The sequence below is a fragment of the Ananas comosus genome, linkage group 14 (genome assembly GCF_001540865.1).
Source record: "Ananas comosus cultivar F153 linkage group 14, ASM154086v1, whole genome shotgun sequence".
In the NCBI taxonomy this organism is placed as follows: Eukaryota; Viridiplantae; Streptophyta; class Magnoliopsida; order Poales; family Bromeliaceae; genus Ananas; species Ananas comosus.
This window is the reverse complement of record NC_033634.1, coordinates 7,473,586-7,479,301: the sequence shown is the minus strand read 5'-3', so window position 1 is coordinate 7,479,301 and position 5,716 is coordinate 7,473,586. Positions and strand designations below refer to the sequence as shown.

At 41.0% G+C, this 5,716-nt stretch overlaps 1 long non-coding RNA gene across 1 annotated transcript; it reads right to left on the bottom strand.

The window, feature by feature from the left end:
- On the bottom strand, positions 966-1,890 carry LOC109720581. The gene is made up of 2 exons (XR_002218990.1): positions 1,351-1,890; positions 966-1,203 (listed from the first exon to the last, which is right to left on the bottom strand). It is a non-coding gene; the product is annotated as an uncharacterized LOC109720581 (long non-coding RNA).

The following is a 5,716-nucleotide window of genomic DNA, read 5'->3' as shown; positions in this document are numbered from 1 at the left end:
ATATATATATATATATATATATATATAGGCTGGAATACTATTAATAGCACTAAGCTATTAGTGCTATTAGTTTTTTAGCCCTTGGATTGAGAAATGTGCGGTTAGAATGATGTGGGCCCTCTAGGATTGAGTAGGTAGTTGGTTGAATAGTATAATCTAACAGTAAAAATAATCAAAGGGTTAAATCTAACGGTGGAAAACTCGATAGCACCAAGTCCTTGGTGCTATCGATAGTATCACAGCCGGACTATATATATATATATATTGTCACGCCCTGGATTACCACGTTTCCCCGTGCACGCCAACAGACCCGCCATATATATAGAAATTTTTCGTGTATACGAAGCGATAGCTGTTTCTGTAATCAAATCATAGCTACAACCAGAAGTATAGAGCTGCAAAACTGAAACATGTATATATAAAACACAAGGTTCATAATACATACAAAAGCTCCGAACCAACACTAACACCTCGCTCCAGCGAGTAAACCGAACAAAGAGTATGTACATGAACAAAACCCACTACCTATGACGGGTCCTCCGCTAGCACGGCAACCAAGGGTAGGAAGGATCTAGCTCGCGACTCCTTACCATGGTCGGAATTAGCAGCAACAACAGCAGCCGCAGACGAAGGCTCTGCAAAAAGGAGGTCAACAACTGGATGTGAGAACTACTGTAAAACAAGTAGTCCTCAGTGGGTACTGCCACCGACCTCAACGGCCCGCCCACTAAGTCTACAGAAATAAGTGCAAAGGATAGTAAGAAAAGCTGGAAAAAAATCTACAGCTACATGCCACTATACTATCGCTAACCAACACAGGATATCTGTAGATCTGACAAAGCATCTGTCACGCCCCGGATGTCTTGTTCCCCGGGCACGCCAACAAATCCGCCGTATACAAGGAATTTTCCCCGTATACGAAGCGTCACTGGTACCTGTAGAAGCAACAATACTACAAACAGTAGTATAGAGCAAAAGAAGTAGCTAACATAAAAGAGCTTTTTATACATATACATAAATCCCGAGTACAAAACCACTCGCAGTGGCGAGTTCAACTGCTATGTACAAAAGCTCCAAAAGAAAATCACTACCTGCTGTAAGGGAAGGACGCCTCTAACTCGATCAGTCTGGTAGGGCTCTAGCTCGCGATGCCCTTGCCACGATCCTGCTCAGCAGAGGAAGCAGCAGCCTGTACCTGCGGCTCTGCAAAATAGCGGTAAAAGAACAGGGCGTGAGAACTACTGTAAACACAAGTAGTCCTCAGTGGGCACCGCCAAAAACAAACATCGGTCACCCACTAAGTCTACAGAAGGGAGTAAGTANGGGAAAAATGCGACCAAAACAACTCACCTCCACAGTGAGGAACTACGACGCGGCGACAGTAACGTCGAAGACACGCCCTCGCCCGGCCTCCTCGCAGCGCCCCGGTCACACGCGCACTCGAACGGCTCGCGGCGCGACGTCGGCGACGAACTCCCCAACCGGCTTCTTCCCTACCTTCAACCGAGAGAGAGAGAGAAGAAGAACAGGTAAAACTCTCCCTCTCTCTCTGTTCGGACACCATAAGAAGAGAAGGGAGGCGATACAAACGAGGGAGAGAGAAAATTACTCATTTAGCCCTCTACCTACCCTGGTGTACCGGTACACGGGATCGCGTACCGGTACGTCAGCCAACCTGAGAGCAACCCGCGCGCGGCCCAGTGCAGTGTACCGGTACACCTTAATGGCTGTACCGGTACAGCAAGCAGAAAAACTGCAGTTTGCAGATTTTCTTCGCTGAAAGTTGCCCTCACGTCGTACGGAGCCCGTTTTGCGTCTATTTGACGCCAACGCGACTCGGACTTGTCCCGACACTCTCCAGAGCTGTCGACAAGCCTCCACAGTCAAACACCAGGGATCTCACAGCATCACACTGACCCAATCTTACTAGGGATTGCGATACGCCCGTCTTGCCTGTCTAAGTTACACTGTATACCCCCGCGAGGGCCGCCGGTGGAGAGCGAGGTCCAAACCGGACTACTACGAAATCAACGCAAAGCAAGGTAGCCAGACTCCGGAGCGGCACTCGTGGGCGCGACCTAACCGAGTATGCAAACGTGTCTCTGCCAAGCTCAATCAGGCTCTCATAGGCTGTAGTCAATGCAAATGGGTCTAACTGGTCTAACAACCAAAGCTCACGTGCCCTTGGCACAATCTGATGCAAATCTAGGTCAACCGTCCACCACGATGGCACCCGACAGTACGAAACATTCTACACACAACTGTAAAACGAGCTCGGCCTTCCAGCATGAGCGTAAACTCAACCTACACTAATCTGGGTATCCACCTCGCACTAATAGCGGTGATACAAATTAATAACAGCTCCTATAGCTAAATCTGATAACTTTTTAAAAAATGAAAATGTAGGGTTTATTAGTTTTCTCCTAAGTCAAATTCAAGTCCAACATGTAAAATGATTCTAGAATTTAAGGCTCCAAACTCAAATTCCATAAAAACTATACAAATCGATGAATTGAACTTCTAAACATGATACTATACAAAACATGCATGCTGACAAAAATCCTGACTTAGCAAATCCAACGATTTCGGTAAACATCAACCTACCTCGATCACTCGTCCAACGTCTGCTAGAAGTCGATGGGAGAACCTCGCGCTCGCTCGCCCTCTAACGGCCTCAACCGGACGAATTACGCGCACCAACGGTCCACCACACAAGCGAGAAATCCACATGAGCTCGAGCCTCGACCTTCCCGACGCACAGTAACCACCACCTAGAGAGAGAGAGGAAAAGGAGAAGAATCCTCTTCTCTGAAGTTTTCTACGCATACATATAAGGCGGGTTAGGTTGGGTTGAACGCCACTTCTAAGACCAAAATACCCCTCACCAACTCACTTTTCTAGCTGGAGTACTGGTACTCTACTTGAATACCGGTACTCGGGCCCTCAGCCCGCAATCTCGCGCGCTGGATACCGGTACCAGCCCGATGCAGTACCGGTACCGGAGCTCGATACCGATATTCAACAACAGGTACCGGTGCTCAGCATCAGATACGCAAACCCGAGAGCAGTCCATTCTGAAATCACACGAGAGTACCGGTACCCCTCTCTAGTACCGGTATTCAACACTAAAATCCTGCACTTTGCTGATTTCAGTGTTAGAACTCCACTCTCGCAACGTGCTGAGTCCGTTTTGCATCCATTTCACGTCAAAACGACTCTGACTTGTCCCGACACTCTCCAGACGTGTCGACAAGCCTTAGATGCTCAAATCACACAGGCCGCTAAACACCAGGGACACTACATATATATATATATATAGAGAGAGAGAGAGAAAGAGAGAGAGAGAGAGAGAGAGAGAATATTGAGCTGGAATACTATCGGTAGCAAACGGGCTCCCTTGCCACCCATTTGTTTTCGATGATGGAGCCTCCAAATCGATGATCGGCACCGTTGAAAATGATCTATACCACTTGAGGTGTCTAGAAATCAAACTTCAAACTTTTCCGATATTGTTCTCTTGTCCATCAAGTGGACATAAAAATAAATGGCTGAAAATGAATATCCTCTAAAAATCGATGATAGGAATTTTGGAATCAAGATCGAGAGTATAGATCTTGTTTTAAATAGTTTAAAGAAATTTTTAACCAAAATTTAATTGATTTTGATAGTTTTATACCGTAAAACGCGAAAATGCCTCATATCTACCATTAAAATTACAAATTTTGAAACCCTTTGATCATTAGGTCAATGATGTTGAAAAGATTTAAAATTTGGTTTCTAGATACTACAAGTGGTATAGATCATGTTCAACGATACCGATCTTCGATTTGAAGGCACATCAAAAACAAATGGGTGGCAACGAAGTCCGTTTGCTATGCATTTCAGCTCAACTCTATATATATATATATATATATATATATATATATATATATATATATATATATAATTCCANAAAATGATCTATACCACTTGAGGTGTCTAGAAATCAAATTTCAAACTTTTCCGATATTGTTCTCTTGTCTATCAGGTGGACATAAAAATGAATGGCTGAAAATGAATATCCTCTAAAAATCGATGATAGAAATTTTGTAATTAAGATCGAGAGTATAGATCTTGTTCTAAATAGTTTAAAGAAATTTTTAACCAAAATTTAATTGATTTGGATAGTTTTATACCGTAAAACGAGAAAATGCCTCATATCTACCATTAATTGATTCGCGTTCGAAGCTAAATGCACTCAATGGCCTCAATCGGAAACGCGAGTTGCTATTCATTTAAGTGAATAGTAATAATCGTGTAATGGCTAGAATTTAACTTGTTTTTTGCTGAAATTTGACAAGCGATTTTAAAATTAAAATACACACGATAATATTGTAAAAAGTGTCAAATTTACATAGGAAAAATATCATTCCTTACAGTAGCAGTAAGGAAGGAGCCGGGAGAAGGAAAGATGGAAAAGAAAGAGAATGAGGAGGAGAAGGGGAATGGGAGAGGGAGAATACTAATGCTCAGCTTGATACTAGAAGCCAAGAACCCAAATAAGGGTAGTTGGTAAGGTAAGTAGCATTCAAGGTACTAGTTAAGCATGCTAGGATACTCCAGCTGAAATTAAATCCAATTTCGATTTTGTTTGCAGCGTCCATTTCACGTCAAAACAATTCCAATTTGTTCCGTCACTTTTATAAAAGTGTTGACGAGTCGCCGAAACTGTAGTCATTCCGACAATTAAATTTTTCAAAATACTACAATATCGCTTGGCAATCAAACCAGATCATGCCACTCATCGGGTTATAGTTTCTCCGCCAACACATATGTATGTCTAATCCAATATAGCATAATCTACTCTATCTAATATAATCAAATTTATCAAATCAAATCTAATATGTTCTATCAAAACTAACCTAAGACTATAGTTCAGACAGTATGCAGAGTTAAATTCCCGTTGCAAGCCATAGATAGCCTCAATGAGATTGTGGTGCAAATTGAAATGATATTCTCAGTTACTGGTACAGGATAAAACTTGAAAAGACTGTAAATCAGACGTCTTTTTAGCCCGTCCATTAAAAAAAAGGAAAAATAAAAAATATAAAGATCTTCTTGACTATGGGCCGTTCTAAAAATAAGCCCTTTAAAATAAGTTCAATTTTTTTACATAAATATGTAAACATAAGTTTGTCTTCTTTTATGACTGAAAATTAGAAGTAAGATTCTTCTTTTTGCTTTTCTTCTGGAAAGATTTGCCCATCTAGAATATCATATCATATGGTAGCATATTTTATCTACTAGATAATTTGAAAATAATTTACAATCGAATAAGATATCTCATTTTAGATATCCCAATTTAGACATTTGATCACGTTTCTCATTGATATAGCTCTATAAACTTCGTTAATAAATAAAAGATAAATAGAAAAAAAATATTCATACATCCAAATAGGACCATAGTCACTCTATAGCTACTTTCAACTGAAAGAAAATGTGAATATTGTGTTAATAAATAACAACCAATAGCTAATCGAACTGTCAGTTTTAACAAAAATTTTAATACAATTAATTAAGACAATCGAAATCAAAGCAAACGAAAGTTAAGTGTTAATAAAAAATAAAAAATAAAAAATAAAAAATAAAAAACAGGAGCCCATGTCCGAGTGGCCTATTGTTGTGAGGGTCCAACCAAGTTTGCCGAATAAAAAGTAGCACAACTCTCACAGAAACA